We start from the raw sequence: 14,098 nt of genomic DNA, 5'->3' as shown, positions 1-14,098 counted from the left end.
AGAAATAGACTTACAAGTCCAGGAAGCACACAGAACCCCAAACAAAAGGAATCCAAAGAGGATCACACCAAGACACATCATAATTAAAATGCCAAGAGCAAAAGACAAAGAGAGAATCTTAAAAGCAGCAAGAGAAAAACAGTTAGTTACCTACAAGGGGGCACCCATACGATTGTCAGCTGATTTCTCAACAGAAACTATGCAGGCCAGACGGGCATGGCAAGAAATATTCAAAGTGATGAATAGCAAGAAACTACAACCAAGATTACTCTACCCAGCAAGGCTATCATTCAGAATTGAAGGTCGGGTAAAGAGCTTCACAGATAAGAAAAAGCTGAAGGAGTTCATCACCGCCAAACCAGAATTATATGAAATGCTGAAAGGTATTCTTTAAGAAGATGAAGAAGAAAAGAATAAAGATAAAAATTATGAACAACAAATATGTATCTATCAACAAGTGAATCTAAAACCAAAGAAATAAAAAATTTGATGAACAGTATTAACTGGTGAATATAATAGAATCAAGGGCATAGAAAGAGAGTGGACTGACAATTCTCAGGGGGAAAGGGGTGTGGGGGGTGCAGGAAGAGACTGGACAAAAATCATACACCTATGAATGAGGACAGTTGGGGGGGTAAGGGCAGAGGATGGGGTGGGAACCGGGTGGAGGGGAGCTATGGGAGGAAAAAAGAGGAACAATTGTAATAATCTGAACAATAAAGATTTATTTTTTAAAAAAAGAAGATAAATTCTAGACACCAGGGCCTCTGCTTGGGTTGCCAGGGGGCGTGGCTGGCCTGCAAACCACCACAGGCCCCTCACCCAGGCTGCCCCATGCCCCAAGGGAACCCTCACCCTGATCCAGGACACCCTTCAGGGCAAACCAGCTGGCCCCCACCCGTGCACCAGGCCTCTATCCTATCTAATAAAAGAGTAATATGCAGATTGACCATCACTCCCACACACAAGATGGCTGCCTCCATGTGATCAAAGATGGCTGCCCCCATGTGGACACAAGATGGCCCCCACAAGATGGGCAGCAGGGAAGGGCAGTTGGGAGGGACCAGGCCTGCAAGGGAGGGCAGTTGTGAGCAATCAGGCCAGCAGGGGAGGGCAGTTAGGGGTGATCAAGCCTGCAGGGGAGTGCAGTTAGGGGTGACCAGGCTGGCAGAGGAGGGAAGTTGGGGGCAACCAGGCCTGCAGGGAAGGGCAGTTGGGGGAGACCAGGTCTGCAAGGGAGGGCAGTTGTGGGTGATCAGGCCAGCAGGGGAGGGCAGTTGGGGGTGATCAAGCCTGCAGCAGAGGGCAGTTAGGGGTGACCAGGCCAGCAGAGAAGGGAATTTGGGGGCAACTGGGCCTGCAGGGAAGGGCAGTTGGGGGCGGGGGGCCAGGCCTGCAGGGGAGGGCAGTTAGGGGCAAATAGGCTGGCAGGGGAGCAGTTAGGCATCAATCAGGCTGGCACGGGAGTGGTTAGGGGGTGATCAGGCTGGCAGGCAGAAGCAGTTAGGGGCAATCAGGAAGGCAGGCAGGCGAGCAGTTGGGAGGCAGCAGTCCCCATCGGACATCCCTCTCACAATCCAGGACTGCCGGCTCCCAACTGCTCACCTGCCTGCTTTCCTGATCGCCCCTAACCGCTTCTGCCTGCCAGCCTGATCACCCCCTAACCACTCCCGTGCCAGCCTGATTGATGCCTAACTGCTCCCCTGCCAGCCTATTTGCCCCTAACTGCCCTTCCCTGCAGGCCTGGTCACCCCTAAGTGCCCTCCCTTGCAGGCCTGGTCACCCCTAAGTGCCCTCCCTTGCAGGCCTGGTCACCCCTAACTGCTTTCCCCTGCAGGCTTGATCACCCCCAACTGCCCTCCCTTGCAGGCCTGGTCCCTCCCAACTGCCCTTCCCTGCTGGCCATCTTGTGGTGGCCATCTTGTGTCCACATGGGGACAGCCATCTTTGACCACATGGGGGCAGCCATCTTGTGTTGGAGTGACGGTCAATCTGCATATTACTCTTTTATTATATAGGATTTATGCATTTATTTTAGTTTAATATATTTTATATTAATTTATTTTAAATATGCTGTTTACTGTCTCAAGGTGAGGTGGTGCAGTTGGTGTGTGTATTATTTCTTATTATTGCTATAACAACTTATCAGAAACTTAGTGCCTTTAAACATCATGAACTTATCCTATCTAATAAAAGAGTAATATGCAGATTGACCATCACTCCAACACATAAGATGGCTGCCCCCATGTGGTCAAAGATGGCTTCCCCCATGTGGACACAAGATGGCCACCACAAGATGGCCTGCAGGGAGGGCAGTTGGGAGGGACCAGGCCTGCAAGGGAGGGCAGTTGCGGGGGAGGACAGTTGTGGGGGGGACCCAGGCCTGTAGGGGAGGGCAGTTGGGGGCAACCAGGCTGGCAACAGAGGGCAGTTAGGGGCAACCAGACCTGCAGGGGAGGGCAGTTGGGAGCGACCAGGCCAGGAGGGGAGGGCAGTTGGGGGTGACCAGGCTGGCAACAGAGGGCAGTTAGGGGTGACCAGGCCAGCAGGGGAGGACAGTTAGGGGTGACCAGGTTGGCAAGGGAGGGAAGTTAGGGGTGACCTGGCCAGCAGGGGAGCAGTTAGGGGGTGATCAGGCTGGCAGGCAGGCAAGTGGTTTGGAGCCAGCAGTCCTGGATTTTGAGAGGGATATCAGACTGCCCATTTAGGCCCGTTTGGGCCTGAACGGGAAGTCTGACATCCCTTGAGAGGTCCCAGGTTGGAGAGGGTGCAGGCTGGGCTGAGGGACACCCGCCCCACTCGTGCATGAATTTCGTGCACCGGGCCTCTAGTTATCGTATATTTCTGGAGGTCAGGCTTTTGAAATGCATGTCACTGGGATAAAATCAAGGTGCAGCAGGCTGGCGTCTCTCCTGCGGGCTCTAGAGCAGACTGTTTCCCTATTTTCCCCAGCTTCTAGGGGTTGCCTGCATTCCTGGTCTCACGGCCCCTCCCAGCATCACTCCAACCTCTCCTTTTGTTGTCACACCTAATTCCCTCTCTGATCCTTCTTTTCCCTTTTTGAAGGACCCTTGGAATGACATTGGTCTCCCACTCAGGTAACCATCCAGGATGATCTCCCCATCTCAAGGTCTTTACCTTAATCACATCTGCAAAGTCCTTTCCCCGATCACAGGATGGGGGGGTCAGGATATGGACATCTCGGAGCCATCTTTCATCCTCCCACTTCCTACCAGGCCAGCTGGTGTCTACACCAAGGCCTCCGAGAGCAGAGTGGAGCTCCCTGGTGGATTGACCACAGTCCAAACTGGTGACAGTTACCCTGAGAGCTCAGGCCCAGACTGGGCAGATAGCTGGGGGCTGCCAACCAGAGCCCAGGGATTAGTGTGAGAATCAAGCAAGAAAGTGCTGGAAGCTGGGAGCCTGGAAGCAGCAGAACGGTCATGTGTGTGTGTGTGGGTGTGTGTGGGTGTGCGCACGCGCGCGTGCGCGCGCGACCTGAAGATGCAGCTGTTCGAGCTGCTGTGTGTCTTAAAGGCACCATGCGTGCCAGATGAGAGGTGCCAGGAGTCCCCCTTCCAATTACCCGTCACCTGTGCACCCGCTTCTCACCGTGGGTTTCGCTCTGCATGACCTAACCTGGCCCTCCCACACGTGGAGGGTAATGGCCGATTCTCAAACTTGCTGACATTAACTTTTACCAAGTCCATCAGAGCAGGAGGCACCCTATGACGCCTATAGATGAGCCACCCTCTGCCGCTGGGCGGGGCTCTGAGAACAGTAGCAGTTGTTACAGCCACACAGTGTGCGTGAGTGTGTTGCCAAGTGTGAAGCTGGAGTTGAGGGAGGCCTGGTGTGTGTGTGGGGGGACGGGGGGAAAGCACAACCAGACTCTCATTTGGGGGCTTCTATCCAGGAGGGAAGAGTTCTCCCGAGGCTCATGACGTCCATGAAAGCAGTCAGAAGGCTGCCGGGCCAGGGAGGTCACAAAGCTTCGCCAGCAGGAGGCTGAGGTCCTGCACTGAGGTGGGGCTGCTGGGAGACACCCCATTTCAGAACCGAAGGCAGTGTCTGCGCAGGAGGCTCAGGGTTATTTTAAAAAAGGGGGGGGGTCTCTAACTGAAATATTAAAATTTATGGAATCCCAGCATAATTTTATGGCTCTTTCATTTAATCGATAACTTTGTGGATCCATAAATGTATGGGTCTTTCCCACACGGAATATAAAATTTACATTAGAACTCTAAGATGAAGTGAACAGCCGAGGACGTAAGTCCAGTGAAAACTTTCTCAAAGTGTGGTCTGGGGGTCATCTGTCTGCCTGGAAATCAAATGGGGTGTTGACCAAAGAGCCAGGTTCTTGGGCCCCACGCTGGGACCTCAAGGTTTGGCTGGTGACTCTCAGCGCTTCCACGGTCCACATGCCACCAGGAGGTCACGCGTCACATGAAGAAGAGGAGGGATGGCTTCCTGTGCCGCCCACACACTTCTCAACTTTTTAGGAAGTGCCATAGAGGAAGGAATGTTTCCTTGGGGCCTTGCAATTTTTCTTTTATTTTAAAATTTTACTTTAGTTCTGAGAATTCAAAATGTGAGGAGGACAATTCTCTGCCCACCCTTCTCCCCCAATGGGCCCTGAATGCCCAGCAAAAGGTGATCTGTCTGTCTTACTCCACCCTGAGAGGGTCTGCCTTCCCCCCGCCCACACACACACACACACACCAGGGTCACGCCAAGGTCCCTGACTCCGCAGGGTCTCTGGGCCTGAAAACCCAAGCCCAAGACAGGGCGGAGACACAGCCCAACCAGAGAAGAGCAAGAGGCCGCCCTAGATTGTCAAAGGCCGATCTGAACAAAGGAGCCTTCCGCCCCCTAGTGGAGATGTGCTGCTTTGCAGACCTCGCCAAGGACCAGCTGCCAGGGCTGGTGCTGGGGAGGGAGGAGGCGGGAGGCGGGGGGCGGGGGGGGGGGGGGGGAGGGGCTAACCAAAGCCGTGAGTGAGGCCCTGGAAACACAACTTCTTAAGATCCCTGATTGGACATAGAAAGAGGAAACACTGTGCTACTTGCATTTATAACTTCCACGTGATTTTAGAATGCATTACTATAAGGTAGACTGTTTTGATAATGAGCACCTTCCATTATCACGGGGTTTTAGAACCTTTCCATTATTTCTCAGTGAGATGAAGGCTGCTACTAAGTTCACACACGAGACGTGTATTGTGTAAGATATCCAGGCACATCAGACTGTCAGACTGGGAGGTATGCAGAGGACTCAGCCCCAGGCCGTCAGGGACAGTGAGAGAGGAAGGCGCCTGGGCCGGAGCCTGGCTGCACCACCCAGGCACCCTCTGTGGGAGCAGGTGCCTCTGCTGGCTAAACCGGCCTCCCATAGAGGACACCAACTCAGCTACATTTGAAGCAGAGACTGAAAGCACATTTTGAGACAGAAAATATACAAATGGACAGACAAGTGCCTACTTAGGATTTGAGAGAAATCAGATTGTGACTCAAGGACTCCAGGCTCTTAACAAAAGCTTTATAAGTAAACGTGCACCCCACCTCACACCCATTAGGAAGGCTACTATGAAAAAGAGAGAGAGAGAGAGAGAGAGAGAGAGAGAGAGAGAGAGAGAAGAAAGAAAGAAGAAAGAAAGAAAGACAGAAAGAAAGAAAGAGAAAGAAAGACAGAAAGAAAGAAAGAGAAAGAAAGACAGAAAGAAAGCTAAAATGCAAACAACTGCCTTGGAAAAGGGATCGCAGCTGGCCAGTGTAACCCGTTCCTTTTCCAATCACTAAGGGGACACGCCCAGGGAGAGTAAGAAGGCCAGCGACCTGGTCTAATCTCTTTGTAAATATACTGATAACTGGGTATTTGCTAGGAGCAGAGTGCTTATTAATGAAATTCTTCCAGTCTGAGGTCTCTGGTTTAGAGTTGCTTATGGTAAACAACCCTAGACTCCAGGGACTTATAACTGGAGAAGGTCACATTCAACCTGGGATATAAAATGGAGATTTCCATAATCTAAACGCTCTCCCCGACCCCACAGTGTGAGCTGCCTGCTTTCCAAAAGTTCGCTGTTTGCTGCCCACTTCCACGGAAGACCTAGTCTGGTAACAGGCTATTGTTAAAATGAAAATCCTCTTGGATTTCTTGTGGTTAGTGAAAACGGGTCCTACTGATGTGGGTGTTACAAGTGAAGTGGGCCCTGGCTGGTTGGCTCAGTGGATAGAGCGTCAGTCTGTGGACTGAAGGGTCCCAGGTTCAATTCCAGTCAAGGGCACATGCCCGGGTTCTGGGCTCAATCCCCACTGGGGGTGTACGGGAGGCAGCCGATCAATGATTCTCTCTCATCATTGATGTTTCTATCTCTCTCTCCCTCTCCCTTCCTCTCTGAAATCAATAAAAATATATATAGTTTTTAAAAAGTGAAGTGGCCTAATGAGAACGGGGAACCTGTGCTCTGAGCACGGGAAGAACAGACCTGCCCCGCCTTCCATGTTGTGTCTTGATTCACAGACTTCCATACAGGCAAGATCTCTGCTTCACATAAGCACGGTTACATCTGATCCTTCTTTTTAGCTCAAAAAGTATTTAGAGCAAGTATTTAAATGGGGCCACTATTTTTGTTACCAAAAGTTCATATAAAGTATTAAGAAAAGCATCAAAAAAACAAAAGATACTAGGCTAAGGACTCAACAGGCAATTCACAAAGAGAAAATATAAATGGTAAGCAAACGTAGAAAAAGAGTCATACTTCCTGCTAACTGATGTAGAGGGGTGTGGGGCTTTTGTTTTTGTTTTTGTTTTCTTTATTTTTCAATGGAGAGGTATTTTTTTTAAATGATACTATCTGAAAATGGCCAGGGTACAGGCAAGAAACATTCTCATGCCTTGCTGTGGGGGAGTAAGCCTTAATGCAAGTCTTTTAAGAAGCAATTAGATAATATGACTTAAAAGCACCCAATAATTTAATTTCTGCCGACTTAGCCTAAGGAAAGAATTCTGAAAACAGAAAGAAGTCTATGACCTAACTTTTTTAAAATCGAAAGTAATCTAAAAAGTATAACAGTAAGTGGATGGTTAAATGTACTGCCATCTATCCATTCACTGGAATATTGTCCTATTTCACATAATGCTTGTAAAGACTACATAATAATACATGAATGTAATGCAGTGTTAAGGGGAGAAATGGCGGCCACCAACTGGTTCACATCCTGTATTTTAAAAAATAATTGGAAGGAAACGCACCAAAATGCTCTCATTGGTCAGCTTGGCAGGTGGGACAACTAGTTGCTGTCTTCTCCTTTTCCCTCCCGAGAATGTTAAGTTTTTCTTTAATGAATATTTACTGCTTTCACCATAGCAACCAGCTTTGCAAGGCCAGAGAGAACAAGTCTTGAGTAGCAGATCATAACCCAACATTACCTTTTGATGTAGACGTGGAGGAAAACACAGTGTAGTGAAACGAAATATTGCCCAGGCACACACATGACAACGGTAATGGAGGCGTGTTATGAACGTGTCTCCAGGAGTTTAGTGAGCACACATGATCCCAACTGGGTAGTCCCGAGCCCAAGGTCAGACCGCGCCAGTGGCAGGAGTTGGGGAGGGGCTTTTGTAGAGAACATGCAAAGCGAAGCAAGGAAACTATTTCAGGGGCCATAGTTTAGGCAGTTGCCTTATTTGGCAAAGCCAAGTTGGCTGTCTCTGATTGGTTGTTCTTAAGTTTCATTTTCTCAGCTTCAAAGGCATTGACTCTGGCCTAGGTTTTGGTTTGCTTGCATCGACTACCAAGGCATTAGAGCCAACTCCGTGTAATGGCCTCCTTATTTAATACTTTAACAAGCATTACATCCTTTCCCTCCAGGTCCAACTAAGCAGTTCCGTACCAAGTGGGACTGGCTGTTTGATAGCTGCCACTCGCCTTCACAAACCAACATGTCTCAAGTGGTATACAGAACCAAAGGAAACAGAAAGAGGAAGCCAGGCTATTTAAAAGGAAAACATGCCCCAGCTGGCTTGGCTCAGGGCATGGAGCGTGGCCTGCCGACTGAAAGGTCCCGGGTTCGATTCCAGTCAAGGGCACATGCCTGGGTTGTGGGCTCGATCCCCACTGGGGGGCGTGCAGGAGGCGGCTGATCAATGAATCTCTCCCATCACTGATGTTTCATCTCTCTCCCTCTCCCTTTCTGTCTATCTAAAAAAAAAAAAAAATTAATAAAACATTTTAAAAGAAAAACACTTGCTGAATTGTCTGCACAGTATGTGCTGTGAGTTTCATCAGTCTAGTCAGAAACATGACAAGGTGACATGCACATCCTTGAAATGGTTTAAAGAAATACCAACATGCTACAGAACTACGGAATGAAGGCGAAGTGAACCTGAGACAAAATGGCCCCCATTGGAGGCTCTCCAAGTGTGACCTGCAGGTCCCCAGGGTATGTGCGTGCAAACCATCCTATCTAATAAAAGAGTAATATGCAAATTGACTGTCACTCCAACACACAAGATGGCTGAACCCATGTGGTCAAAGATGGCCACCACAAGATGGCCAGCAGGGGAGGGCAGTTGGGAGGGACCAGGCCTGCAAGGGAGGGCAGTTGTGGGCGATCAGGCCAGCAGGGAAGGGCAGTTGGGGGGGACCCAGGCCTGCAGGGGAGAGCAGTTGGGGGGGACCAGGCCTACAGGGGAGGGCAATAAGGGGCAAACAGGCTGGCAGGGGAGCAGTTAGGCATCAATCAGGCTGGCAGGGGAGTGGTTAGGGGGTGATCAGGCTGGCAGGCAGAAGCGGTTAGGGGCAATCAGGAAGGCAGGCAGGCAAGCAGTTGGGAGCCAGCAGTCCTGCATTGTGAGAGGGATGTCCGACTGCCCCTTTAGGCCCGATCCTAGCCAGATTGGGCCTAAACGGGCAGTCAGACATCCCTCGAGGGGTCCCAGATTGGAGAGGGTGCAGGCTGAGCTGAGGGACACACACCCCCGTGCACGAATTTCATGCACCGGGCCTCTAGTCTATATAATAAAGAGGTCAATATGCAAATTGACCGTCACTCCAACACAAAAATATGGCCGCTCCCATGTGGACACAAGATGGCCGCCACAAGATGGCTGGCAGGGAAGGGCAGTTGTGGGGGGACCCAGGCCTGCAAGGGAGGGCAGTTGGAGGGAACCAGGCCTGTAGGGGAGGACAGTTGGGGGGGACCAAGCCTGCAGGGGAGGATAGTTGGGGGGGACCAGGCCTGCAGGGGAGGGCAGTTGGTGAGGATCAGACCTGCAGGAGAGGGCAGTTGGAGGCAATCAGGCCAGCAAGGGAGGAAAGTTGGGGGTGACCAGGCTAGCAGGGGAGAGCAGTTAGGGGTGACCAGGCCTGCAGGGGAGGGGAGTTCGGGATGACCAGGCTTTCAGGGGAGGGCAGTTGGGGGTGACCAGGCCTTCAGGGGAGGGCAGTTAGGGGTGATCAGGCTGGCAGGGAAGGGCAGTTGGGGGCGATCAGGCTGGCAAGGGAGGGCAGTTACAGGTGACCGGGCCAGCAGGGGAGGGCAGTTGGGGGTGACCGGGCCAGCAGGGGAGGGCAGTTAGGGGCAATCGGGCCTGCAGGGGAGCAGTTAGGCATTGATTAGGCTGGCAGGGGAGTGGTTAGGAGTGATCAGGCTGACAGGCAGAAGCGGTTAGGGGCAATCAGATAGGCAGGCAGGCAAGTGGTTGGGACCCAGCAGTCCTGGATTGTGAGAGGGATGTCCCAGATTGGAGAGGGTGCAGGCTGGCTTGAGGGATACACCCCCCACCCCCGTGCACGAATTTCGTGCACCAGGCCTCTAGTCTTTGTAATAATACTAAGACTTTGTTACTCCTCTGTTGCCATGTGCACGGATGCAAAAAGCTATGGTTGGTAAAACTGCTGGTGCCGGAGCATGAAGGAAGTCGGAGGCACCAAACAGTACCAGGAACCTGTATTCTTCACGCCATGAATTGGTGACTTTTTAAAAATGCCAGTTTCACTTGAGAATGTACTTCAGCAGTAAAAGGATCGTTTTTATTTAACTCTGCTCTTGCTGGCACACTCTGTTTCATGTTCTGGGTGATGAGAAGGGATGCAGGCATCAGGCATTTTGCAATGATCTGAAGTCCCTTGGTTGACCCCAGGCAAAGAACTTACTGATCACACTAATGTGTGCGCTGTCCTAGCTGATTTTCCTAACAGAAGCCGTTTCTGCGTGAAACTATGACAAACAGTCTCAAGTTATTCAGATGTGTGTATTTGATAGGCTTTTTCTTTTTTTAATCTCTGTTGTTTTTTGTTTTTTTTTAAATATATTTTATTGATATTTCACAGAGAGGAAGGGAGAGGGATAGAGAGCTAGAAACATCGATGAGAGAGAAACATCGATCAGCTGCCTCCTGCACACCTCCCACTGAGGATGTGCCCGCAACCAAGGTACATGCCCTTGACCGGAATCGAACCCGGGTCCTTTCAGTCCGCAGGCCGACGTTCTATCCACTGAGCCAAACCGGTTTTGGCTAATCTCTGTTGTTGAAAGTATTACATATTTCCCCATTTTCCCTTCATTGACCACTTCTAGCCAGCCCCGCCCCTGCCCCAGGCCTTTACCACACCATTGTCTGTGTCCATGGGTTATGCATAGATGCTTACAAGGTCTTTGATTATTCTCTTCCCACCCACCCACCCGCACCTTCCCTCTGAGATTCCACAGTATGTTCCACACTTCCATGTCTCTGGATCTTTTTTAAAAAATATATATACTTTTTTTATTGATTTCAGAGAGGAAGGGAGAGGGAGAGAGAGAAAGAAACATCAATGATGAGAGAGAGTCACCGATCGGCTGCCTCCTGCATGCCCCCCAGTGGGGATCGAGCCCACATCCCAGGCATGTGCCCTTGACCAGAATCCAACCCAGGACCCTTCAGCCCACAGGCGGATACTCTATCCACTTAGCCAAACCAGCCAGGGCTCTGGATCTATTGTGTTCATTAGATTCCACATATGAGTGAATTCATGTGGTACTTGTCTTTTCTGACTGGCTTATGTCACTTAGCATAATACTCTTCAGTCCCTCCATGCTGTTTCAAAGGGTAAGAGATCCTTCTTTTTTACTTCTGCATAGTATTCCCTGGTGTAAATGCACCACAGCTTTTTATCCACTCGTCTACACAAAGCGAGCTCGTCCTTTCAAGGGAAACAACGGACGATATTTGTTGCTAATGACAATAATTTGGGCTTTTGAGTGAAAACAGAATTCTAGAATATTTGTATCTGCCATGGTGAGTTTAATAACTTCTCAATGTTTAAAGATCTTTCAGATGTGATTGGCGGTAACTTTTACAAATGCTGGTGTATTCTTTCTATTGGATAATGAAAATGTGTCAACCTTTGGATGATCTTCATAAGTCAATGAACCAATGTTTTCCTAAATGGTCAATACACGATGTTACAAAATCATAAAAGAGTCATTCAAAGTCCCTTTTGCCATTTAAAGTAACATATTCACAGGTTCTAGGGAATAGGATATGGACATCTTGGGGGGGGGCCATTATTCTGCCTACCACAAATACAAAACGGTTCTATTTGTCTCACTAAATTATTTTTTTATAAAATGTAGTTCTTCTTGCCCTAGCTAGTTTGGCTCAGTGGATAGAGTGTCAGCCTGTGGACTGAACGGTCCCGGGTTCGATTCTGGTCAAGGGCAGAGAAAAACAACAAAAACAACAAAAACAACAAAATGTAGTTCTTCTTCATAAAATGTTACGTTAGCATTTAATTGGTTGTTAGTACTTTTGAATAAATTAATATTTTAAATTTCGTAGTTTAATTTCTAATATGGTAAATGTTTATAGGTATAATCCACATAAGCAAAAGCTCCTTCAGTTTTAAGTCTTCAGTTTTAAGAGTGTAAAGGAGTAGTGAAACCAAAAAGCTTGAGAATTGCTGGCTTCAGTTACTGAAATGGTAAGAGCAGACATCACAAAAACTCCTTAAAATAATGTCAAACACCCTCCAAGGAGGGTCGAGGCCACCTTAGCTGTCACAGACAGAAAATGCTGTAATGGCGATGCCATCAGGTGAATTGACCAGAATCTTTAAGGCAATTGCTGGCCATGCCTAGATGTATGGCAACGTCCAGGCAAGGGAAGGGCTGTTTCAAGGTGTCCTTCAAGCACCCCTTTGCCCATAGTGTCACCCATGACCGGGAGCACCCGCTGATCTGTCGCCAGTGCCCATGGCTGGGTTTTGTGCCTGGCAGACTGATTCTGTCCTGAAACCCGACTGGTGAGACACTTCAGACACGGAATGTCACAGAATGTGGCTCTGCTTGGCTCAGAGGGGAGACGAAGGAACCGCACCCCATGGTGTGCTGTGGAAAAGGCCTGATATTATTAATGTCGTCTAAGCTTCTATTTATCTCCTGTTCATGACAAGCAACGCTTCCAACTTCAAAAATGCTTACCAAATTCTCATTTAAGAAAATCACCCAAAAAATACTAGAAAAAAAAACAGACAAAAATGAAAATGTTAGTGGGTAATTTTTCTTTTCTTCAAATAAAGAAAAATTACCTACTAACATTTTCATTTTTCTGTATTTTCTACACAGATACAAATTGCATAAGAAAAATAACTAGTTTTTTATGAAGTACCCACCACCAAAAACATAAATGCAGTAAATACACCTTTTCAGGAAAGTTTAAAAAGAAAAATATTGCATGAAAATTGTGGGATGCTGAATGTCAAATGTATGGATCAGATCAAGCGGGGCGATGCTACAGTAACAAGTGGCTCTGGGGCTCCGTGGCTTGGAACCAGGAAGGTTCATTTATTGCTCATCTGACATGCCCTTCCCAGGTTAGCGGGGACCCAGCCCGGAGCAGCCTCTGTCTGGAGCGTAGCTGCCATGAAGCTTCTCTCTCGACACCGGTCGGGCACAGGGCCAGTCCTGTGCTCACCAGGACAGAAAAGTGTGTGTGACAGCACAGGAGTGAGAGGTGCAGAATGTCTGAACAGTAACAGCCTGTCCTTTCAACGCCAAGCCAATCAAACCCTCCTCAAATACTGGAGAGAGGCGGAGGAAGGAAGACAACTAACCTTTGTGGAGTTGCGCTCCTGTGACTTCTCCCCTTCTTTCTCTTTGAATCCTCTCCGGGTCCTCGGAGGGCTGTCACTGTCTCTTCCAAGATGAGGAAACCCAGGCCCGCGGGGTGAAGGCATTGCCCCGCGTCATGCAGCCAGTAAGTGGGAGAGATGGATGGCAAACCCAGCGCACCTGGTTCTCACGCTCATGGGGTTCCCACTACCCCACACAGGCTACCCCGCAGTGTTTGGTCTCTAAAATGTGTTAAAAGAAAACACAACGCCCCCTCCCCACACACACACCAAAACCTGAGGCAGAGGCCATCCCTTCCCAAACTGAGGTCAGGGTCAGCAAGGCGCTTCCCCATCCCTCACAGACCAGCATGTGAGAAGCAGCTGAGAGTGATGACCTCCAAGGAGAACCACGGAATGAATTCATCAACAGCCCCCCAGCCACAGCCCAGCCCGGCCCGGCCTGACCTTGTGAGAGGCGGCTGCTGCCTCCGGTCACACTCGAGATCCGCACTCACTTCTGCCACTCGTGACGCATGCCCATTTGGGAAGCACTTTGTGCGGACCTCCATTTCCACGTGTGTACCCATCCCTGAAATAAGACCCATAAAACGTAAAGCACATATAACTGAGACCTAATACATGTCCGTTCACTATCCCTTCCGTTCTGGCTTTAAGAAAGAATCCAGAAATGGTAGGACCTGGGACGTAAAACGCACCACCGCCCCACGGTGCCGCCAGGGCGCGTTAGAATACAGGCCCGGTCTCTACGCGCTGTAAGGTCTGTGCCCCGTCCAGTGGCAGGTTCAACCCGACCTTCCCGCGCGGGCGGCGGGCAGGCCAGACCCCTGGGCGCACCGGCTCCAGGCTGGGCGCGGCTTGGGCTCTGGAACGTGGCGTCATCGACGGGGCGGAGTCTGCGCTGGGCCAGGGGCGGAGTCTTGCCGGGCGGGGCAGGGACGGGGTCTGCGCCGGGGGCGGGGCCTGAACCGGGGGCGGGGTCTG

At 49.9% G+C, this 14,098-nt stretch overlaps 1 long non-coding RNA gene across 4 annotated transcripts in view; it reads right to left on the bottom strand.

Moving 5' to 3' along the window:
* The window catches only part of LOC308238910, a 39,608-nt gene extending 25,611 nt beyond the window's left edge, over positions 1-13,997 (bottom strand). For all 4 annotated transcript variants that reach the window (XR_013959640.1, XR_013959641.1, XR_013959642.1 and 1 more), the window contains exons 1-2: positions 13,795-13,997; positions 13,097-13,685 (exon numbers count right to left, since the gene is read on the bottom strand). This is a non-coding gene — a long non-coding RNA (uncharacterized lncRNA). The remainder of the gene's footprint in view (positions 1-13,096; positions 13,686-13,794) is intronic.
* Positions 13,998-14,098: the final 101 nt, after the last annotated feature.

Source organism: Plecotus auritus (genome assembly GCF_963455305.1).
Source record: "Plecotus auritus genome assembly, chromosome: 14".
NCBI lineage: Eukaryota > Metazoa > Chordata > Mammalia > Chiroptera > Vespertilionidae > Plecotus > Plecotus auritus.
The sequence above is the reverse complement of the archived record's forward strand: the minus strand, read 5'-3'. Positions and strand labels throughout refer to the sequence as shown.